Source organism: Opisthocomus hoazin, chromosome 1 (assembly GCF_030867145.1).
Source record: "Opisthocomus hoazin isolate bOpiHoa1 chromosome 1, bOpiHoa1.hap1, whole genome shotgun sequence".
NCBI classification, from domain to species: Eukaryota; Metazoa; Chordata; class Aves; order Opisthocomiformes; family Opisthocomidae; genus Opisthocomus; species Opisthocomus hoazin.
Window position 1 is genome coordinate 74,194,390 of NC_134414.1, and position 25,349 is coordinate 74,219,738.

At 40.7% G+C, this 25,349-nt stretch overlaps 1 protein-coding gene across 1 annotated transcript in view; it reads right to left on the minus strand.

The window, feature by feature from the left end:
• The window catches only part of NCK2 (NCK adaptor protein 2), an 87,644-nt gene that overhangs the window by 61,764 nt on the left and 531 nt on the right, over positions 1 to 25,349 (minus strand). The gene's annotated exons all lie outside the window — the stretch shown is intronic.

The following is a 25,349-nucleotide window of genomic DNA, read 5'->3' on the forward strand; positions in this document are numbered from 1 at the left end:
GCATTCAGAGATGCCTTTAGGAGAAGGGAAAACCATAGATTCTGATGAATTAGCTACCAGAGAAAAAGGCAATGCTAACTCACTATAAGAGAAACACTAGGCAGAGATGCCTGGTTACCACGTGTGGCTAGGGAGACAAACATGTAAAATAAGCACATAAATCTCACATCTACAGAGTCAGGGAAGATTTGCTTTTGGATGAGATGTAATAGAAAATGGACGGTAGCAGGAGCTACAGAGAGACTACAGATCACAAATACAGTAGAGTCAAGTAAGGCAGGCTTAGCCCACTGGCAATTCTAAGTTAAAGGCTGACTGCAAGCCTTATTAGAGCTCCTGTTCTGGTAAATTATCCATTCTTCCTTAGTCCAAAGAAAATCTTTCCTATGTGTATGCTCAACACATGAATTTGAAATAATAGTGCCACTACGGTCTCTGTGCTAAAGGATATGGATAAGGTGATGTCAAGAGGGATAGGTCAAGGCCAGTGGTTGTCTTTGAAACCACCAGGCAGATATATGGAATTGGAGGAAATGCACAGAGCAGATCCTGACTGACAGCTTCAAGGAAAACACTGTCAGAAACTTCTTGATGAGCGCAAAGCAGCAACTGGGTAGGTTACACTGATGGAACAAGGCCTGGTCTGGGCCCTGCCCACCTGCTGTCAAAGCAGCCATCGCCAGCAGCTGCAGCAGCCCCTCCCTGCACCCGAGCCTGTTCGCTGAGGGCAGCTGGCCTTCCCCCCTCCTCCAGGTGCACAGCCACCGGGCACGCAAGGAGGCTGCGGGCAATACTGTCCAAATAGAGTATCTTATTCTGAAGAGTACGCAAGCTCTGCTCTGTTCTAGTCAGGCAAACTGCGTCTGACATCCTGTCAGCATCAGCAAGAGCCATTTCACTTTGAAAGGACAGCAGAAAGAAGTCCAGGCACATTGGCCCTCAAGCAAAGAAACCTACGACAACTTCAGCTGAGAGAGCAAGCTGAAGAAATCTCTCTCAACCACCACCAGCAGAAAGAGTAGAAAGATTTATTGTTTACTTAAACTTGGCATTTCATTTACAATGTTGAAAAGCACAGGGCTGCAGAATTCACATAACCAGACATTAGACTGGAACACATTAGTAAAACTGAAGGGGGGGAGGGGGGGGGGAGGGGAACACGACCATAACACAAAACCCCTCACTGAAACTGGAAGATGTTCAAATAGTACCTGGCATTAGAGTTCAGTACTGCACTGATGAACATAATCTTCCCTAGGAGGAGCAAGACATTTTCATCCCAATACATTCATACATCAAAGGCTGGGAAAAACTGGCATTCCAGATTTAAAGTCTTTTTGAGCATCCTCTGATGGCCCAACTGAAGAAAAACAACAAGCTTCATGCGGTTCAGGTACAAAACTATCCTAAATAGGAGTTCACAACTAAGAGCCAAAGGTAAGCAGAAGACAAACAACTGGAACATAGAAGTGGCTTTGGTTCTCACACGGTTTGGTAGGTGGCACCTGCTAGTCCGTGACGCATGGTACCACAACTGTCCTCTCTGGACACGGCAAAATGGCAGCCCCCAGAGTCAGCACCCTCAGTGTGCAGGTCAAAACAAACCCACGAGGTTCCTCGGATCCACGAAAAGGAACAAATGCCCGAGTTGCTAGGATTGCTGCTTCCCAAGAACACAGAGTCCCCCAAACACCTGCTTTTCCTTCCAAGTTAATCAGAAACTACTGAAGCAGTTTTTTGGCTGAACTGCCCCAGAAATGCTGCTTTAAGTTGACAAGAAGAAACATTAACACAGCTTTGGTTCCACCGCAGCATACAGCAGCCCTAGCCGCAGGCGCTGCTATTACTGCCATTTGAAAGATAACTAGATATTCCAAAATCTCATAATACCCAAATAAGATTTGGCAACAGCTTACCTTCTGAGGTTTTCCACACCGATTTTCTCCCTTTCATGTCTTGTACACATTTGATGGTGTCTTATTCTACTCATGTTAATCACGCCAATTCAGTGGCAGACTACAAATGAAAATGCAATAGAAGCATTGCAGGCCCTGTAACAATTGTCAAAACAAAAATTTCCTATGGCAGCTGTCAAATTAATGACATCTCCAAAGCTATCTAAATACAGTATCTGGGCAGAAATCCAATTATGTCAATTCTCTCTGAATACCCCAAAAGACAGTCCCTACTGGGGTTAGAAGTGGAAATCATCTTAAGCGCAGATTAGCTGCATAAGCGGTTCCACACTTGAAACCAGAACAAGGGAACAAAAACCTAAAGGCATGACATTTATCTGGACATGAGGGAGAGGGGAAAAAGAACTGTTCGACATCTGGCAAAAGGTCAAAGCTAATTACCTTGTCCAAATTTGCCCCCCAAGATAACAGCTTGCAAGTTCACTTCTTCAAAATAAGATGTATTGACTCCAGTAATTAAAAATATTTCTGCTTACCTCCATATCCTCCACTACCACTTTGGTTTTTCCAAAACTTCTTTTTCCCCAGCAAAATAGTAACAGCAGTACTAGAACATGCCAACTTCCAAGCAGCATGAATTAAATTTATCTAAAACCTACATAAGAGAAAATAATATTCTCCCTCACTTAAATATTAGGCAGCAGTGACAAACAGTACTCTGGGTTTTTCATGGAAGAGTATGATTTCTTGCTGCTTTTGCTGCTTTCCTTAAACCATTGTAACTGATTTCCCTTTTGCCTTGGAAGTGTCTATGCTACTGCTTAATTATGTGGCAATTTCAGTGTGCTGAACCTTGCCACAGGATTCTGTTTATTTGTGGCTAAAAAAGGGACAACAATCAAGATGGGGCGGGGCGGAAATAGCCTCTTAATTCAACACAGAAAAAAATACAAGGATATCTGCTTTCTTTCTTTGCAGGCATATTGAAATAACTGCTTTTGAAAGTACACATAAATACAGTTTTTATCTGTTTTTTAAATGAAACTATTCAAGAGAGCGCTACCTAACTAAAGAAAAAACTAGACACGCCAAATAACTGAAGCAATATATTTTGGTTAGTAACTACATTCTAACTAGAAACTTTCATCTCTATTACGAATAGATAAATAAACCTTTAAATAAATATAAGTGAATGATGACGAAAAATAGCAGACATTTAGACAAAGTTTCTAACCCTGATCCAATTACATACTGGAGAGAACACCTGCAAAGGTAAGGCTGTATTGCGAGTGCTTCTGCTATCAACGTGGTATGAAATTCAGGAAAAAGTAAAGCATTCATTATGAATGGGTCTATAATTTAGGATCACACGGTCCGGGCTGCGCTTCTTACACCAAGACTCACAATGTTGATGGTACTTTTTTGGAGTTTTTTTTCATGTTGGTTGACTGTTTTTTCCCTGAGCACAGTTATCAGAAGTATTCAGAAAAGATTTTTTGGTCAAACCCTGGTAAATTCTAGAGTGTATACCTAATTTAAAAAGAAAATCAAAAAAATGGGTAATACGCAAATGCAGGGCTGCACTCCAAAACTCGAGACAGCCTTAACTGAGAGCAGTGCCAATGAAGACCAGGGACCATCTTCACCTGCTCAGTGCATTTAATCTCAAAGTTATTTTTAGAGGCATGCACTGAGATCCCTCTGCAAACCAGCAATTTTGCATATTACCAGTTTGGACCAAATTCTTATCAGTAACCCACCACATTTTCTGATGTTAAAGCACAACTTACAATATCAGATACAATAATCTTGACTAAACTTGTTAATAATATACTTTACTGTGATTGTTACAATTCAAAAATACACAGTTAATTTAAAATCGCTTCCAGTTGAAACATGTAGTCAATGAGGCCATCAGAAACACTTTGGCAAAACCTAGAACAAATTTCTTCAGCTTCAAATTTTTTTTTTAAGTGTCAGAATATATACAAGGAACCCATTTTTTTGCCTGTTCTTTATTACAAGAGATCTCATTTTTGCCTTTGCTCTCTAGAACACACTGAGCACAGTACCATGAATCCTCCTTTATGTCACACAGGCACTGCAAATCCAATTACTACTCTATTAGGTCTCATTTAAATCCCATACGGTATGACAATAAACTGAAGAAAACGAGCATCAGCACGTTTTTCAACCATCTTTACCGTATGACATAGGTTGCAATCACAGCTTAATAAAATTTCATTTACAAGGAAGGTAGCTCTGAATTTTCTCTTTCTCTGCCAGGCATTTCTGGGAGACTTGGGAAAAACCACTTCTTCCCACCCACCCCTGAAGAAACCAGCTGGTCCTGGCTGTTTCACACTTCTCAAATACCCTTTTGCCTTCTGCTCGCGGCACAGAAGTTCCTCTTGGTGTTCCATGCTTAAAACACATGCAAACCCTACTGACCACCACCACATGAATACAACGTTTACTCCAAAGGTATTACGGTTTCTTTTTTTTTTTTTTTTAAAAAAAAAAAAAAAAAAAAAGATTTCCTGTGTAAGGAACCCTTTGACACACTGTAACATCAGGCTGGGAAGCAGGGAGGGGAAAGCAAAACAAAACCCAATCAATCTGAAGGGTACTGAAAAGATTTTATTTTTAAGTAAGGTCTTATCCTAGCTGGATGTAAAAAACTATCTTTGCTAAATACTGCAAAGCAAATTTGCCCAACTTTCAGAAGCTCTGAATACTTCACCACTTCAGTGTGGTTAATTTATGTATATATTATAACCATGTGCTCCTCCACCTTCATCACAGGATTTCCCAAGCTTGTCTCACTACCCAGCAACTACTGTTTACAGATGTCCATGCCCGCCCTTTCTTTTGGGAATGCAAAAAGCCCAAAGGAAAGAAACAAAAAAAAATCCCTAATTTGTAGTAAGCAGTCACCACAGTCAAAGCTCTCTCTGAAGGATGCACAAGAGACTTCTTGGATAGCTGTTTCTTAACAGTTGACCTGACTAAAACATCTTCCTCATGCAGGCTAGACATCAAAATGTCATGCTGACATTTAAACACATGATCTGTTGTTAAAAAACAAAAGCCAGGAAAACATAATGCTGTCCACTTTCAAACATACTCTCCAAATAGTTTGTTACTAGGACAGCAAGGTTCAAAGTTTCAAGAACCGACTTTTAAATACTTCAGTCATTCCATTAAACAATTTTAGGTATAATTTTATTAAATTTTGTCCTTTACATACCTATCACCAATAGTCAGTAAAACCATGACAAAACAGGTAAGTTCCAAGTTGAGGGAGAGAGAATGTTGATGGGTGGGGGGAAAGTAATTATGTCATTTCAAGGTTTGTGCTCCAGTTCTGCAATTAAAATGGGAAGATTTGGGCCAGAGCTTTCTCTGTGCTGAGGAGATTATAAAGACAGTAACATTTTTTTTTTCTTTTTGCTAGATAATGAGACAAAAGGCAGGTGTTTTTCCATGCATATTACTCAATCACATGGTCTTTTCTAGTGTATTTCCATGGTTTTTTTCAGCATGCTCTTTAAAATGCCTTCCCCCCCTGCTTTGCCTAGCTTTTGCTCCAATTGAAAGCCCTCCCATTTTTCTTCATCTTGTATCTAAAACTCTGGGCCGGCCACATTAAGGAACAACAAGAGCCAAAGACCACAGATCCTGAATTAACTCTGCAACTTTGAGCACTATAACAGACCTTAAGGAAGATAAGCTTCACTTACAAAAATATGGAGATGCGAGCTTCATGACTCAAATGTCTTTGCCTGAAAATGAAGCTAAGAGTATATCACTTCTTAGTTTTCAAATCTAACAAAGAACTGAAAGCACTAAATTGTGCTTGTATACTTCAAATAATTTTGAAAACTCTGGTTTACTTTCAAGGAGGGAGAACAATTTCCCCTCCTTTCTACATGATTTTATTTATATTTGCTTTCATTATATTTTACCATTCCTTTCAGCAGGCTATGATAGCAAAATACAGATCCTGTAACAAGAACTTCTTCTGTTGGGAAGTTATGCCTCTTGAGCTGCAAAAGAGCACAAACAGCCCACATGCTTCAGAATACAAAGCTTACTGCCATAAAACATAAGAGTAACAGCCCCAGAAAACCAGTCAATTGCTAGAGGATACACACACTTGTTCTTCGAAAAAATCTGTTATAGGAACCTTCCATTCAAATCAGCAATACCACAGATGCCACGAGTGCTTTCTTCTTGACAAATATAAAGTAACAGTTCCCAGTAAAAATCAAGAATTTTCAAAGCTAGAGCCTAAATACAGACTACAAACATATAAAGTGTTTAAATTATAACTACTGTATTTTTAGAAGCACTAGGTACCTTAAGAAAGCAGTGCTACAAGCTTCAAGTTCTTAGCACATTTGACATATGGTAGCAAAAAAAATTATAAAAAAAAAAAAACAGTCCAGGAACAGATCTCCTGTGCAAACAGGATTTAAAATTCTGGTGATGTTCCAATAGTCAGAAACAAACATACCACAGTGAAGCAGTACCAAGGACGAAAAGCAGGATGCATCATCTAGTACTGGTTGTGCCCCCTTATGGGGTACACAATTAATTCACTACTTTGCCAAAAAACGATTCTAACGTGTAAGAACTTTACATGTGTGAACTTATTTGTTCAATTAAAATTACCTTGCCCTTCCTGCTGATGACAGGCATTAATGATCTCAAGAAGGGTCAATCAATACTTAGCATTTCAAAATATACATGGAACAAAGCAACTCAGACCTCCTTACTTTTATCACAGAGAGATTACTGCCTCATTCGGCGAGATGCAACGCAAACAGGACAGGAAAAAAGCAACACTTCAGAGCATATACCCACCAAAATTCCCTAGCATGGGTTTCTATGCCTGTCACGGAAGTTTTGGAGAAGACAGTGCTACATTTATAAACTGTAAAGCTACATGTTACATGTTTTGCATAACTTGTGTTCCTGAAGCCAATTTCAGCTTTGCCACCTAAAAAAGCTGGCCAGCTTCACCACAGAAAGATGACTCCTCTTTTCTGTGGAGTACAACCTGATGGGAGCTTCAGCTGAGCACACTGGGTCTCAAAACCAAACTCCAAGCTGTAACAGAGTGAAAACACCTCCCACTTGAACAAAGCTTCAGATTCTTGATGGAAGGACCACATCAAAGGAGGGCAGTATTGCTGCTTCTTCCATCCTTTTAATATACTCACAGGGAAAACACTTCTCTTTCCTATCAATGCTCTCCGCAAAGCTGAGAGGCAGGAGGACTGCCCAGACCTGCTACTTAAAGAAGAGTTATGCTGGCAAGCAGAAAAGCAAGTGATCCGACAAACACCACCTTTAAAAAGTTAAAAAGACACATGTTACTCAGTCAAATTTATGATGTCAAATTAAAGAATGAGCCATCAGACTAATACATACACATCCACAAATGTTGAAGGCATCTTGTGTATCTCTACAAAAGCCTTACTGAAAAATGGAATGAGACTGTGGGGTCCTCAAAAATCAACCACAGGACTTCTGTAATTCTCAGCAGGGCAGGATTTCCCCCACAGCTCAAAAGACTGACTCAAGGTAATTACCACCAAATGTTATGACACAATTCTTCCCTAGGAAAAAAAAAACACCAACCCAAAACACAATTAAAAAAACCTCAGACATATATGGTTTCAGAGAAAACTTGCAGAAGTAAAAGTATTTGTAAATCGATGGCTTGAGGGCAACATAAGCTCTGCTTCAGGTCTACAGAGCTTCCCCAAACAATGCCAACATGTAAACAAGAGTACAAATCTACCAGGGATATATCCTGGTTGCTAGACCACGCTATCACATCTTCATTACTGCCATTACCTCCAATATCTAAAATAAAGCTTGGATCGGCATGCAGTCACATCTTAATTTTACTGCAGAGAGATCTGCCAAATTGCTCCTCACTGGTGTCTTCAAAATGAGAGCTTGGGTAGCAGATGTCTTTTACTAAGTGGCTGGTAAAGACGCCTTGCATACAATACAGAGCAGGAGGCCGGTGTGATAACTCACATGAGAAGGCCGAGCAGTGTTAAAGGGGAGGAAGAAAGAGGACAAGAGCAACCAAAACATAAGAGGAACAACACTGGAAGAGATGCAGAAAGATTTTACGCAATTAGCAATTCCCCGCACAGACAGCAAAGGAAAAACACACACAGAGGAGCTATGCAGAGTTTAGTTTTCTTTATTAAACTGCTGACAAACCACCACTAATTAAAACAGATTTTTTTCAATATTCAGAATAATGTGACAGAAAATAAGGGTTGGTTCATAATAGACTAGGTGTAGACATCCTTTTTGACTCACTGAAATTTCAGAGGTACTACAGTTAAGGAAATTTATAAACTACAAAAAGAAATGCAGACCATCTACACCAAGTATTACACCACAGGGTCCCAGGTTTTAGTTAAGATTTTGTATTTGACAGCTTAAACTTTAACCCTGAAAGATAAAATAAAATACTAATGAATTTAAGCCAATCTTTCAGAAAGGGAAGAATTGCAGAGTTTTTTTGTTGTTAATTCTGATCCAAGTCAAAGACACAAGATGAAAAGGTTCATCATACACCGATTCTTCAAATGTCTGACTATGTGTTCATTTTGTGCTTTTTCAAAGTTTCTTTAAAAATGTTAATACATCCAGCATTTCTAGAAAAACTCAGCGAAGAATTTTCAGATGAACATATGAAGAGGCCTAACTAATAAATCTATTTCAGAAGCGTATAACATTGAGACACAGAATACTACACTTAAAAATCGTTTTGTGCATAAAACAGGTAAAGCTAAACACTCTAAAACGTCTTTTATTTTATTCCTACCAAAAAAAACAAAGTTGTATTTCACAAATGCCAAATTCTTGATTACAAATAAACATTACATTGAGTACACACTTAACGCTACACATGGCGTTACAGAATCTCAAGAGAAAAGAACTATGTCTTACTGTTGTTGAGGCTTTTTATTTATACTCCAGAAGTCTTTAAGTGGAGTACGGATGCAAACTGAGATTCTTACAAAAAAAAGTTTGCTGAAATTATAGAAAAAAATTTGTCTCTTTTGTCTCAGAAAGAGGAAGATTATTTGAAGATGGATTTCACAAAAAAAAAAAAAAAAAAGACCATTCTGGGACAAAGGATATGGCTTTCCCCTTCCTTGAATTTTCAGGCAGTTACTCACTGCCCCCCACAAAAGGACACACTCTCAGCATAAGGAACCCCCCAGCCCGTGTCAGTTCATGTTCCTCTACCCGGGGAGAGCAGCCCCGTGGGCCGGAGCAGGAACGTGTGCATCCAGATCCCAGGAGCGGCTCCGGGCCCTCCTGCCCACCACCAGTGAGAAACGCGCCTTCCTCCTTCTTAACCCTCACCAGAAGATCCATCCTCGTCAAACTGACTTCTTAATTAACATTGGCTTAATGAATCAGTATTCTCCAGGAGTAAGGAAAATCTTTTTCCACCAGAAGGCTGTGCGACTAAGAACATCGGAATTGTTGGTAATTACAAACACATGGAAAACCCCTGCTTTACATCACTGAATACCATCCCCTCGCTGTCACATTTTCACTGCAACTGGAGCGCACAACACACGCTTTCACTCAAGGTCAGAAACAGCCGTTAACTGGCACAGGGCAAGCTGGAGATGAACTGACATGGAGGAAGCTCACAAGCTTATCAAAACCTTTGGAGTTTCACATGAATCAAAGAGCATAAGGGCTGTGGGTTGGAAGCAGTTACGAACAATTGCTGTATCAAGGTACAACACTTTTTAAAAGAAAAATTTGGAGAAAGGATTTAGTAGAGTAACATGATTTCCCCTGTGAACTCTCTCTTATTGCTACAGGAAGACAATTAATTTTAACAAATTCTACCAGCTAAGCAACTACTGTGGCAAAATATTAATCATTCAAATTATCTATATCAGAAGCAAGTTTCTTCCCCCCTCTTTCCATATAAAGAAAATTTCCTAATTCATTGGCTTCGATTGTGAAGAAAATTCACAGAATTTGTGTAACTTTACACGAACACATCTAATCTTAAGAAGGAAATCCCTTATTAGTTTGCCCTTTGCAAGGAGGAGATATTTCTTCTAACCAAAACCTGACACAAGTTCCCTAAACATCTTTTCTGCATTTAAAAAGTTTTCATAGAGTCTCCAGGATTAAAAATAACCCTGTTACAAATATCTCCAGTAATGCTTCCTCGGCTTTTACTAGCCAACAAAAGCTTAAGAAATCTGCTCATGAAGTACAATCAATACGGAACCTTTTAAGGAGTCACAGCATACATAAAAAAAAACAGTTCAACAATACATGAGAATTAAGTTCAGGCACTAAAGGCTGAAAGAGAGTTTTAGGCACAACAAGCGTTGGAAACAAAGGATTGAAAATGGTAACAGAGTTGCCAGTAGCAAAAGGATGCTCAGTATTTCTTAGCATCTCCCAGAATAAACACAGCAGCACGTAAACTGTCAGTCCTGCTGAAATTAGTGCATATTTTAAAACATAAATTCTGTCTACACCTTGCTGCATTAGGATGGCAGCTCAGAAATAAGCATGCAATCCCTCCAGCAGAATTTACTTCAAAGCCTCCCCCTTCTGCCTACAGAGCTCGGCAATAGATAAAATTGAGAATGCGGTTTTCATTCATTTCTTCCAGGCACTCTAAAATTCACACATGCACCTCGGAGTGGCTTGAAATCTGGTGTGCCATATGGCAGTGCATTTGTCACTTCCAAAGATATGTTGAATATGGGTTCCAGAGATAGAAAGTCCCAATCAAAAAAAAAAAAAAAACAACAACCAAACACTCAACAAAAAAACCTCCTGAAGCAAATAGATTCTACTCAAACGCCACCAACTTTATACTACACACAACTGGAGAGCCTGGGCTTTGATCAGGCTTCAAAGAACGTCTTCATTTGCCCCAGAATATATATCTGATGCCTTAGCTTGCAGAGGCTCACTTCCCTACTGTTTTGCAACTCTGTAAAGTTATTTACGCTTGCCTTAAGTGAGACTGAAGGAGAAATAATACATCAACATCAATACTACAATTATACAAATATATTGCACTTGGAGCACAAAGTAAATGATTTACAAACTGCAAAACGGTGGAGAATGAGTATCAAGAGTTTTATGGCTATTTCAGTGTGAACCGACTGAAGAAGAAATAATCACTTCTTCCCATTCCTGCATACAAACTTTAATGGTGCACATTATGAAGTAACATTAAAAAAAAAAAACCACAGAACAATTAGCAAACAGTTTTGGGGTTTTTTTTATTAAAATCTGAAAAAGAAGGAAGGCTCTCCTGCTGGCTGAAATAATCACAGTCTCCAAACGCAGCAAATTAGAGTGAGATATCAACAAAAAAAATTGGCGGAGCTGAGCTAAACATCATGCTGTTGCCAAAATGAGCAAGTCCTGTGCTGTAGGTAGAAAGCAACTAATTCATCCTTCTACCACAATTTCTACTTTCCAGGGATGCCGGCTTTCCACTATTTGCAATCTGTGATAAAATGATCTTTTTTCTTTTTTTTTTTTTTTTCTAAAAAAGATGACACAGATTAGCAAGAAACGATCAAATTACGGGAAGAACTTTCCTCCTCACTTTCTTCCGTCGAGGCTGGAATCACAGATCATGGTATTTTCCAACACAGAGAAACGGAGAATCATTCACTTTTTTGGTGGCATGTTCAGTTTTACCTTCCTTTCTTTTCTCCTCATGATGCCTCTTGAAATTAAGTTATCTTAGCACACATCTTTTTAGCCCAAGGATGAAAACTAACAGCAAGTAATAACTCTGCTAACAACAACTGCTTTGGGGGTGGTACTTTGTTTTGAAACACACACAGAAATCAAGAAAACTCTTACTCCACAGGGGTGGATTCTAGAGTCTCTGAAGAACTTCCCATGTACATACTCCATAGCAAAATTTGTTTTGGAGACACTGTGTGTATATGATTTATCCAAAATGGGAAGGTGACCAGCAAGAGTGCAAGAAAGTGCAGCTGATTCTGTAATCAGAGTCTAATCCAAACCTACTACAAGGCTTCTACGTATAAGGAAGAAAATCAAGAGCATTGCCACCCTAACTGAGAGAGAATACTTGCAAGCACCTAAAAAAACCCTCATGGCAGCAGCAACTGGGATATTTAACACAGCACTGCCATTGTTCCACTCTATGAATCAATCATGCTCATCCAAGACCAGGATCCATCCAGCTGCTCCAGCTGATGAGTGTTTCAGCCACCCAGAGACAAGACTACCACGTATCTGCCACTCACATCTCCTAATGATGACAGCGTATCTGCTTGTTGCTGCCAGAGGCAGTGGGCTTTCAGAAAGCCAGAGCTTTCTCCCCAGGCGTAACAAGCACAGAGCTGCCAGCCGCCGGGGTTCCCATCTAGGGAAGCTATTCCTAGAACAGCAAGAAAACTGTGTGGGCTGAGCTGCAAAGACAGTGCAGAAGCTAAAGCAAGCAGAATAGTCCTCTGTAATAAGAGGCCAAGAAAATCCCCACGTCTGCTAAGATTTAGGTTGATGAGCAGATCTCTCCCCCTGCCAGCCAATGTGTGGGCTTTTTAGGTACACTGAGCTTGTGGGTGGGACAAAAAACTGCTTTCACACGCTACAGCAAAATTTTACTGGGCCCAGCAGACAAATAAAGTATGCTAAATTTCCTGAACAATTTAAGATTCATTGCAAGGCAGAATAAAAACAAACAGAAACCCTACAAAATCTGCACTTTACAGAAATTTCTGTATGTTTTGCAGGTTGCATGGAAACCACCTGCTAATGCTGCCAGAACAATTCAAGAAGAACCCAAGTTTGTGTTCAACAGGTCCAGGCCTGCTGCAAAGAAAGGAAAATCCCACATGGGAAGCCTGAACGAGAGAATGACTTCAGCATGATATATGCAGGTGTTCCTGGGTAACACAGTCCTGGGTAACACAGAAGGAAATTTCTTCTTTAATTGTTCTTACAACAAAATCAGTTTGAAACTCAACTTTTGCCATATTCTTAACTGTAGGTCTAGAAGACAGAAAAGCCTTCAGCTATTGAAGTTGCACACAGTCTACCATCCTCCCACAACAATTACTATACTGGCAACAAACTATCCTAGACAGGGAAAAGTATCTAGAATAGCAGTTCTCACACTGTCACAACTAAAATGCTAAAGAGACAGAACTGATTCTCAACTGTGCATACACTTTTTTTAATCGCGGTTGTTTTCTTCACACACATGCCTCTCTTGCTAAAGTCCCAACTGTAAGCCTCAGAACACTTAACTAAACATATTCATAAGTGGCTTGAGTATCATAACTCATTAAATATTTGGAAGAGTTCACCTGGTGGCTTTGAACCAGAGCAGAGGACCAAACCAGAGCTCTGCAGGTAGTAATAAACTCCTTGGGGGGTCTATTGCTAAAATGGGTAACAGTCCTTTAGCTGAAGCAAAGCTGAAAGATTTGAGATGGGAAATGAAGCTACGAACAACAAGAATGTAAAAGTTTACTTCCTGTACCCAAGGTCAGCAAACTATTCAATGTACGTGCCAGTAAAGCTGTTTTCCTTTCTTACTTTAGATTTAGCCTTTAAGGTGTTCTATCCACTTTTTCAAGCTCTCACTGCATATTTTGATTTTATACTTAAAGATCTTCCTGCATTCCAAGACAATTCTTATTCTTTTGCTTTGATGCTTTTTTTCCTTGGATGTTTTCCAGATGAAGCTCTAAATTGAAGTTCAGCAGAAAAACGATCAGAGCACTACATTTCAATAACAGAAGCATTGAAAGTGTGGCCTTCAGTGTATTAAACTCATTGCTGGAAGCTACATATGAAAATATATTACCCACCTCAGAAAACTCTCCATTGTTATAATTTGGTCATTTCACACATCAGTGATCAATCTCAGCTGAGCACATTCTGCAAGTCCACACATAATGATAAAAAATTAGGCATACCAGAGAAAAATTAAAGTCCTTCCTTCATGAACAAGTTTATTCACCTAGTGATTTTACATAAAAATCACTTTTCTGCTGCTTCTTGGTATGAAGCTAAATAAGCTGAAGACATATAAATTGTTGCTTGCAAGGGTCAATGAGTCAGCGACCTGCTTTATGTCCATTTTGCAGCGAAAGCTGGTAGGCAGAAAGAATCAAGTTTCAAAAACGATCTTAGAAGCACACCCAAAAATGAATTTTTTTTTAAAAAGCTACATACACATGTAATACTACTAGCTGTAACTCTCCTTAAACTCAGGATTTCTATTCACCAACTCCCTTTCCTTCACCTACCCTTAGAAATTTAAAAGTTTCAGACTGGTGTTGCATACAAAAGCTGCAGAATCAGCAACTGTCACTAAGTATATTACAGCACATCTAACAGGCTGAAAACCTCAGGCTATGTTATTCTACAAGAACGGAGACTTTTCATAACAGCAATGTTCTGGAGAAATACTATCAAAAAGAGAATATCCAGCTACTGGAAAACAGAAAAACTTAAGTTATGCTGCTTCCGCCATTCCCCCAACGCTGCATCACACTGAGAGCCAGCACTGGACGCCGTCACACAATTCTCACTACAGCACCTCTCCCTCTCCTACAATAGAGAGTGGACAAGCAGGAGGAGGACACTGCATAGGGAAGTGCAGTATTATTTTCATATAATTCATTCGAGTCCAAAACCAGTTCACACTGGTAAATCCTACCCCAGTTTGGACCACAGCAATATTCCTAAGTTCAGTTCAGATTTAACAAACCATTCCAAACACCAGGTTGCAGGCGTATACACATGTAGGTAGAAAATAAAAACACGATATTCAACAGAATAACCTGTAAGGCACCGTGTACGTACTCCCAGCCTGAGCAGATAAAGTAAGCAGACAACCTCATTTTTGTGACTGGTGTGCAACTGCATGCTTAGAATAGCGAGCCAACAAAACAAGAACAAAAATATCTTCATCCAAATCCTATTCACAGCTGTTAATTTAATGGAAAGACTCTTTTGACATGAAGAATACATGAGTAATAGCCTCCACGGCAACATTTACAGCAGCCTGGTAGACAAGCGGCTTCATAACACAGCAGCTGGATGCCGTTCAGCTAGCCGACAGCCACTAAGTCACTTGGAAAAAGCAAATTATTCGGAAGACGCGTACCTCTAAGGCAATGACCAGTGCTCCCCCGGTACTGCTAAGCGAGCAGAAGGGATATGGGGGGAAGAAGGTGGATTCAGATGCTTTGAAAGAGGGGTTAGAGCAAGGGACTGCGGGATTCCAGAAAACGTATGACGACCACTCTTGCACAGCAGCTGCAGGAACATACAGACTTCTCCACAGGATGATTACACACCACGGCATTCATTCTAGCCTTCTGTAAATTTACAGTGTTTTAAGATAACTGCACTGAAAATGATACAAAAACAATATAAAGCATTCACGACTTTCTCAACTTGAAAATGCTTCCCTTCATTTAGTGAAAGACAGCTACTGAATGAAACATGTGGGACCCCACCCCAATATCCTAATACAATGCAAGAACACATCCATAGAAGAAGAAAGTTTAAAACAAGTATACAGAAATGTTGCACCCGAGTGTTCAAAAGTGTGAATAATTTGTGCTCACTCCTGATCCCCCATCAATTGTATTTTGGAACATCACTCCTAACTGCAATGTTTCATTTAAATCCCGCTTATTTTATTCCCAAATGAGTGTAATCATGCAAGACAGGATACAGGGTTTTTTAGTTTTATCTAATGATTATTCCTTTTATTTGCTGAAATATTTCTGCCATATGAATAGGTTATGGACAACCCAAAAACTTATCCACTCACAATCAAGGCTACTCCCAATCTTAACTATGTACAAAACATGGCAAAATGGAAAAGGAGGGGGGGGGAAATAATGAAGCCACAAAGCAGAGGTGATCACAGTCTGTTAATACAACATATCAACATATGCACCACCTAAAATACAGTTTTTCTAGAACGAAGATCAAATATTTACGAACTTTGTAAAAATAAGATGATATCACCCTAAGAAAATCTAAAGGTCCATTTACACAACCACCAAAACTATAAGTTATATTGATATCAAGTGCAAGTATTCTTACTGGGTTTGGGGTTTTAATTGTTGTTGGGGTTTGGGGGGTTTTCTTACATCTAGCAAGCACCGCATTTTTAGAAGGACAGTGTCAGCAATTTAAAGAACCCATTGAAATCCAGTTGCTTAAAACCAGGCGTGGCATCTTGCAATCTAGGCACATTCCTTGTGTTAAAAAAGTCGGTCCCAGGAAAACGGGGCAGAAGCGGGTGCGGAGGGCTGCTGCCCATCAAGTCAGCAGCGGTCAGGCACAGCATGGGCTCATCTGCAGGCAGGACAGCAGTGCCCGAGGGCTAGGGCTCGTAAGGCAAATCCTGACTTTCTGCCCCCTCCACCTGGCTGGGATAAGAGCCGACGGGTGGACATGACTGCAGGTGTTTGATACTGCATTCCACTTCCTTGGGTTTCAAGCTGCTCTCAGTTTACAAGCCCTGCCCTGCACTTTCACCAATGCCTCCCCACACGGCTGTGGAGCACGGGGAACATGGGAGACACCCAGCCCTTTCCTCATTGCTCATTCTTACCAGCTCCTTTGTCAAGTATCTTCAGTTCATGCATTGAACAACAATTTCTAAACTGCCAAATGCACTCAGAACCCGCAATGTCAAGCTGTTCTCTACACAGTCAACAAGAAAGACTTTACGATTGCAAGTTAGTTGATGATTACCTTGCTGACTTATGGTCTATATATATATATATATACAGACTCCTCCCAGTTTTTTCTGTAACTAAAGTGACTTGACAATACAGCAACAGGTGCTCTACCTCAACCACCAAAAAAGTTATCTTCTCTCTAGTGTAACTCCACCTTGACTCACCTGCATTCATGATTCACTGACATCAGACTCTGGACTGCTGTCTTTGAAGAATGAAACATTTAAAATTTTACCACCTGCTTAAGGAAACATGGTATAATCTACTGACTACCAACCTGCTTCTAAATCTATGTACATCTAGTAATGGTACGTATGTCACTGCTGCAGAAGAGTAAGGCAATGTCCATTAATTCAGATTGCAGTTATCTGTGGTATCTTCTTTTAACCATGAGTATGTCACTTATATTATCTCAAAGGAATCCAAATGACCAACTACTTAACCACTAAAATTACCCATCCGGAAAGAAGAAGAAAAAAAAAAAAAATCAAATAACAGACCAGATAAATCACAAGGGCAGGCTGAAAAGACTTGTATCATAGCAGACTGAAACTAAGCCTAGCTGCATCATTAAACAATGTATTATAGTTAAAACATGAAGAGGCAAGTTTTAAAAATTGTTTACTTCAGTGATCTGCATTAATGCACTTCTCTTCATACCTTGATTCCTCCAAAACAGACATAAATCTCCATGCATGTTAGAGCTTTTCTTGCATCGCATCGTAATTTTTCCTGTTTTATGCTTTCATACAGTCTGGTTTTCTGTTTTAAATTCTAGGTTTCAATATTTCAAAATTATACACTAAACCAAATCATTCCTTGTTTTCCTCATGAGGAATTAACTTCATTTTTCCATCAACTTAAAGCAGGCATTATATCAAGCACTGCCTGATCCAGCCCTGTTCTTCAGCATCTCCGTATTATCATTCATTAAACAACGCTGAACTGCTATAGCCATCCCACCGATTTATGGGACTGCTGATAGAGTAATCTAATACACAACTCATAGGTGTAAAGTCTGTCTGTAAAAATAAGCTGGCTATGTGACACTGCAGGCAGGAGTTCAACATGTAATTTAACATACACGTTGTGACAAGTTAAAGAATGTATAGCTAAAATAGAGCTGACCTGCAATGTAATTGTGGTTCTTGTCTTGAAGAAGACATACTCATGGCTCAGCTTTGTGTTTTGTAAATGAGACACTCATTCCAACAGGACCACTAGAAGTATTAAGTGCATGTTTGCATTTTCACAGGGCCACAGCAGGAAAAGGTGGAATATAAAACAAGGAACAAAAATTTCAGCAAAGCCAAGATGTTACATCTTCCCAACATTCCAGAGAGGTTAAAGGAATATCTGAACAAAATGAACATCCCATCCACAAAACCGCAGAGATCCTAAAGGAATACAACCATCAGCATTACAAGACAGGACTAACGGCAGAAGACACACATTGCTGCAATAACAATGTTACACAGACTTTAATAGTTTTCTGTCATAGGAGGTCTATAACATTTCAGTTCATTACGATCCCCCATGCATCCCTTAAGCGCCCCAGAGCTCATAAAAATGATGTGTCATATTTTGATACTTGTGCTAAACACAAGATTTATTATTACCCTTGTTTAAACCTGATACAATCCACACAGTCCCTACCGAGATATCAGATTAAATTTCTAATATTCATGAACTGGAATTTTGATATTGAATGCCCAAAATGATTTAAGCCTTTAGATGTAACGGAACATAAGTCATTCAGTGTCAAGCGGAAGGCAGATCCTTTATTATGGCATTAATTATTTGGGATATTAGCATTAATTTCTTTTTCTATTTGAATCAAATGGAATTCAAAACAGTGTGAATTTATGGATAGTCCACAATATAATTATTTCTATACTATCCCTGCAGCATTAGCAGAAAGACTGCCTACAGATCTGAAAATGTAAAGAAAACAGACCGGTCATCAATTTTTCTTCTAATCTTTTTCTGAAAGACAGGAAAGGTAAAGCTCAATATGTTTGTTCCCTACATGGCTTATACTCTTTCTTTGATGTAAAAATATCTATCTTTATGCCTATAAATGCCATCTACATATTTTTGTATTCAACATGCAATGATTAAAGGAAAACACATTTAAGCAAGATACACCGTAGCCAATTTCTTTCACAACTGGAACAAAAACATTCTTAATTAAAAACACAAAGATGCAAAAATAGCAGGGAGTTTTACAAAATTTCAATACTCACTGGGAAATATGCTATGTCTTAACTTAGATTTCTAAAGTTGCTACACCCACAGGTTTTCAAGGAGTTGTAGTAGTGAAGACTAATTAAAGGTATAAACATGGCACCTTTTTTCCAGCAGCTAGATGGTACCAATTTTTAATTCACTTATGTTACAGGTATAGCCAGACAGTTTTGCTAACAAAAGTAATTCACAGCTATAAATAAATACCACACGACTCATGTAAAACTGCTGTTTGCAGATCATCCGAGTCAGAGTTACTAGGGCACTAGATACCGAAGGACTGTAATCCAGCATAACATTCCCACACAAAACATGCAAAAAATCAGTATTTACAGGTTTTTATCCAACTCTACAAGACTTCTGCAGTCTGATTAAACCAGAAACAGCTAACTGAAATTGCAACTTCACAAATAAACAACAGCCCAGGCTAAAAATAAGCCAGACAAACCATCTGTGCCACTGCCCATGTTCGCAGCCCATCTATACAGGTGTCAGCTCCCATCCCTGCCCTCCACAGCAGAACCAACACGAGGAGTTTGTACTGTCACTGACTGAGAGCACTAACACAAAATGAAAAATCAGTGAACTAAGCGCCCACTTCCGATGTGAAAAATACTCAACACTTGTCCTTCTGGTTTTGTCGAAGTTGTTACTAAAACCACTGAAAGCATCTGAAGCAAACACATCTTTAAAGTGACTGGATGAAGTCCAACTACCTTTTTTTCCTTCTGCTAGTCTAGCAAATGAATTTTTGATCCAAAACAACCAATTAGTTTTTCAACAAACACTAAATCTACTTAAAACAAAACAAACGAAACCCAAAAGGGCATTTGTTTTTCCATCTGAACTCAAAACCAAGAAAAAGCCCACAGCAAGTTTTGTTAAGCCAGGTGGCAGCATGCACCTGCAGCAGTCCAAGTCTCCTGTGATGGAATCCAGATTCCTTGACATGTCATCATTCAAGATCTGTCAAATTTGATAACACTCCTTGTGTGTCTGGAGGGACACCGTCCATTCAGGGAAACGAACATGTGATTTGTTGTCATGACAGCTATCAAAATTCAGCCCGAGAACGTATCGTACAGCCACATATCTCTCCTTCTGCATCAAAAGGTTGAAAAACACTTTCCTTGTCATTATTCAAAACATCATTAGGATGTCAACCAGTAAGTCAACTCCCTTGGAACAGCAGTAGCCCAGGATGGCACCAGGAGCCAAGTCCCACACACAACGGATGCAGGAGAAAGCAACTGTGATGAATACACTGCTATTGTAAGAAGAGGAAGGAAAAACCCTGCAGTCATGCCATGCTGAGGGTGTTCTTACTGCATTAAAAAAAACAAGGGATCAGCCCGATCAATGCCTGGGACTCCTCCGATATCAGTGCCAGGGTTTGCTAAACATGAGGCTTAATTCATTGCTGTTCCTTGAAATGTTTTACTAGTCCATAATGCCCGAAAGAAATTCAGACTAATACACCAATTCAACTCTCCGTATGTAGAGTAAGTTTTAACAGGATTTAGTGCTCCTCTTCTCTCCTAAACCTGTGAAGGGACTACTCATGAACTGCTTTATTTTGCTATATAGTTAACTAAAAACTTAATTGATATACGAAAAGGATTATATCAGCCAACTTACATGTGACAAGAAGGACAAGTTAGAAAATCTCAATATATTTAACTTCTAGTTTGTATGCTTGATGAACACCGCAATTCCTTTCTAAACCTTCCCACCCTGCAAGGATCTGTTCTCATTTTGAAGGAAAGGTTCCAAAACAGCATTTAATTACTTCTATAAAATAATATAAATAAGGACAATACAGTTAAATCAGAAGAGTAATGGACTAATTTTTCTTAAACAGCTTGCTTTTATTTTCTTAAAAGTAAAATGCATATTTTTTTAGATGCTGCACTGCTAGCAGAACCCAGAATGTAACCCCAGCATGAGCACAAAGCACCTGCTTTTGCTAACCCTCCTCCCACCCTCCTGCAGGGCCTGACGGTTCCTCCGTATTTCCATGGAGCTGGATCCAGCGTAAACCTGCAGGGAAAGACAGCCGAGAGACCGCACTCGGCTACAAGCAGCTTCTCCCTCCGTAAGAGGACATGACCCTGCGACAGGAAGAGCGTCCGCAGCCGGGAGCCTCTTGCTAAACTTTGGTATCTGCTTTCACAGCCCTGTCACTTCTCCTTACTAAGGCCCTCACTAACACTGATCATTTCTAGAACTCAGAAACTTTAAATATCTCAGGCGGCTGAAATCTGCCTTTCTACCAAAGAAGTAATAATCTGAAGGCCTGCTCATTTATTTTCGGTTGCTGATCCATTTTGGCCCAACAGCCCAGCCCTGGCACAGCAAACGCTACGCACACCGCTCCCGGGGGCCACGCGTTAGGCACCTGCTGAAGCCACGGAGGAGTAAAGCACCCTCCCTACCCATCAAATTGCACAGCCTGCTGAAGCACGACGGTAATGAGTTACCATCTAACCAGGCTTTTTTTTTTTTTTAAATACAAGTCTTCTTGGAAACAAAGTTTATATTTCACTTGATTAAAAAAAAAGAGGCCGCCTGAGAAGGTTACTATCTGATTTTGTAAACGTACTAAATATATCAAGTTTTGTCTAAAAAAGTTTCAGCTATACTCTGTGGTCTATCTCACTACCTGTTTTTGCCTCTGTTTCTACAGTTGTGTGTATTCTGCAGACAGTAAATTAGATGCATTGAGGAAAACTAGATCAGGTTCCTTCAGCCTAGATTAAAAATACACCTGTACTGCACTTTATTTTGCATCTGTATTCTGTCCTGATTGTGAGAGAGAAGCAACTTTTTTTGAGAATTCAGGTGCCTACCAAGAGTCCCAGCACGTTCACCCCACTGTCTGCCTCACAGAATAATCAATGTTAGTTACACGTCACCACATTAACACTTGTTAACAAGATTAGGACCAAACCCAGCACAACAAACCTACAAGAAGAAAAAAGCCTCTAAGCCACAAAGTTTGTTTCTGTGACTATGAACAAACGCTGGCTATACCAGTATGCCTGAGCCATGCCTGAGCTTCCACTCCAAGAGATGTTTTTCTTAGCACAAGCATTTCTAAAACTTTACTGACATCGGGTTACTGCGCATAGCTGCAGTCATTTAAAATGCAACAGGTTGCTATTCTCTAATCAAGATTTATTCCTCTGCACCTGAATTCTTAAAATTTACATTACTCTATTAAAGCTTAAAAACACACACAGCCAGGCTACCTCACTCCACACAAAGTTATTTACGCTGGGTTTAAAATATGAACTCACTTCACTAATGGTGAGAAACAAATTAATTTCTTGTGTCACATATATTTAATGGAATATAAAAATATATATTTCATATTTCAGTGCACGTCCAATTTACTCATTTCATTAGCATTTATGAAACAATTAACGATCCTTACGATGGGGAAAAAAGATTATTCCAAGAAAAAAAAAAAACAACACTTGAAAGAATTACTTTACCCACCGCTGAACAGAGCAACAGCTTAATTGGGCAGAACACCAACGACTACATTATTATGAGGCAACTAATGGGCCTAATTGAATCTGCAAGAAAAATTTAAATGGAACTACCTAAAACAGAAATGAGCTTATGATTCCTGGGCCAACATTCATAAATTTGCACAGCAAAACAAACACAAAAGTCATTTTTCAAAAGGTGGGAGTCACCAGGATCTCCCGTAGTATCTTCTTCAGAAGACTGGAAAACGGTGCACAGGTTACATGGATAGTACTGGCCACGCTTGTATGCTTTAGAAGGAAGAAACGACTCTATTTCCCACATTACAAACACCATCCCAGTTCTCTCTGATGGTCTTCCACTCCAGGAACTAATAAGGATTCTTGGCTTTCAGTCTGTGGAAACCATTGTTCTGCAACATTCCTGTCTACCTAGTAAACACAAGGATAACGTGTATTGCCTTTAAGTTTATTATTTCAGTAGAAGTGGAAAGCAGCTTTCCTGCAGAGCGCCTCAACTCCCTGCCTCTCCAACGTGCCAGATGACCTACTTCAGCGGAGCAGGGTGTTCCAGCCACGAGCACCCAGCACCTTACCCCGCATTCGACTAAACCAGGGGAAACATGGTAGCTTCTGGTTTCACAGACAGATTTCAGCTAAGAACTTCAAACATCTCAAAAAATCCACGTCAGCAATCCCTCTTCCTCAAAACACAGAGCTGGGGCTGGGGGCGGGGGGGGGGGGGGAGTGATGTGGAAATACCCACAGCTTAGAAACCATCGGCCCCTCGACGCAAGCAGGAAATATTTTCTAGAATACATGCCCTGGATTCAAAGGTGCCTTGATTTTGATTTCAAACCTGCAGCAAGAAAATTGAGACAGAACCTGTCTCCATGAGTCTGGAAGAAGCTTTTATGCTCAAGGAGCATGGAAAATACAGATACTCTGGGTAGTTTTGCTGCTGCTCAAGATCATGACCAGCAAACAAAGCTATCTGGGCACCACTTTGAGTTGCTACTGTTTCAGTTTCTACCGAGGAAAGCCATGAGCGCCACAAAGGAGTAACGTACCAACAGCAACACCGGGTATAAGAAACAAAGGCTGGAAAAGAAGCAGACGCCGCCGACCTTGTCCCTCTTCTTCAGCTGACCGTAGACATGAGGTGATACATAAGAGAGCAAATACCGTTCCTTACACTCCCACACAGCTACTCAGGAAACTACCAAAGAGAAGAGAGGAAGAGGAGATAATAAATTCCCTTTCTACTGCAGTAACAAGCTGAAGTTTTGAATTTCTCCTATATTCAGTAGCAAGGATGTAATAAATAAAGGATCATCCAGACAATCAAGGACTAACTCTGTTGATGGTTTTGGAAAAATACAGCAAAAGAGATTTTGTGTATCATTACATCACAACAGCAATCGGAAATGTCATTTGGCAGAAGCAAAAGGCCGATACAACAGCTAACATCGCAATGACAGAACAACAGCAATGAGAGCTAACATCGTAACAAGTCTGTATCCATTTCATGGCCTATATAAAAATATTTGCTAATTACAATCTTGATCTTCATGGTGCAGGTGCCTTCTATCTCTACATTTATTCACTGCTCCCAAAAGTGACATCTTCTGTCAGAGTCTCAAGAAGCAAGTCAGTTACAAAGAGATCTGCTTAACTGCTTAAACTGACTTGAGTCAGTCAGAGGATTTCGATTTCCAGAGCTGTGAAATCAGTATTTCTTAGAAGGAAAATTATTTTACTTCAGAAGTTATAATCCTAAAAATGAAAATACAGTACCCTTAACATCATCTACATGGTGCTGACTGCTTCAGATTCCTAAAAAGCAGCGGCAAAAACAAGTACTTCCAAACAGAAATTCTTCGTAAGCTCCTACCCAGTGAGCCCTTCCAAATTCCTCCATATTAAGTTACCAGTCCACGCTCCTGATGATACAAACCACGCGTGGTTAGGCCATGAAAATGTGTTTTTACAAAGGCCACTACTGCATTTCACGAGAGAGAAGTCTAATTCTCCTGCGTCGAGCTGCTTCAATGGCAGCGGTGCGTTCCTCAGAAACAAATACCACTTCACACCAAGGGGACGAAACACGGCTCAGCTAACGAACGCTCTAAATTCTCGTGGAGGCTCAGTCAGCACTGGAGTTCTAAAGCAACAAAAGAAGGAGGCAGCTCCGAGCCAAACGCTACGTGGAATTCGCGGGATAACCCCGATGCGCGCAGAGGGCCGCACGCACTGCAAAAACACCAACCGTGGGAGATGTCAGCGCAGGAAGCGGAGTCGCGAGGCCCGACTCCGGCAGCTCTACCCGCGGTGGGCCACGGCGCCCAGCTCCGGCCGCCTGTCGGCGTGGGCACGCTGTTCATTAAACACGGGACAAAAAGAGTTGTAAACTTCAGCAACTTAGCGATTTTCCTCCCAGAACACCCAGGGATGGGCTTTACCGGGCAGTCAGTGAGCGAGGTGTAATTTTACCTCCTGGTTTCGGGGTGGGTTTTTTTAATTTTTTTAGCTCTACGTCCTTTACCTACATCGGCACAGACCGGGGGCACACCGCGGGAGAACCCCCGGCTCCTGCTCTCACCGAGCCGAACGGAGGGGGGGGGAGGGCGGAAGGAAAGGAGGAGGAGAGCGGGGGGCGCAGGAGGCCGTAGCCCCGTGTGCCCGTCCCCCCGTCGCTCCCGCCCGGGAAACTTTCCCGCCGCGCTCCGGCCCGCGGCCGCTGCCCGCCCGCCCGCCCGCCCTCCCCCGCCGGGCCGGGCCGGGCCGGGCCAGGCGCGGAGCCCCGCGGGGGTGTCCCGGCCGGCCGCTGCCCCCCGGCAGGGCGGCACAAAGCCGCGGCTGTCACACGCACTCTCCCACACACACGTACC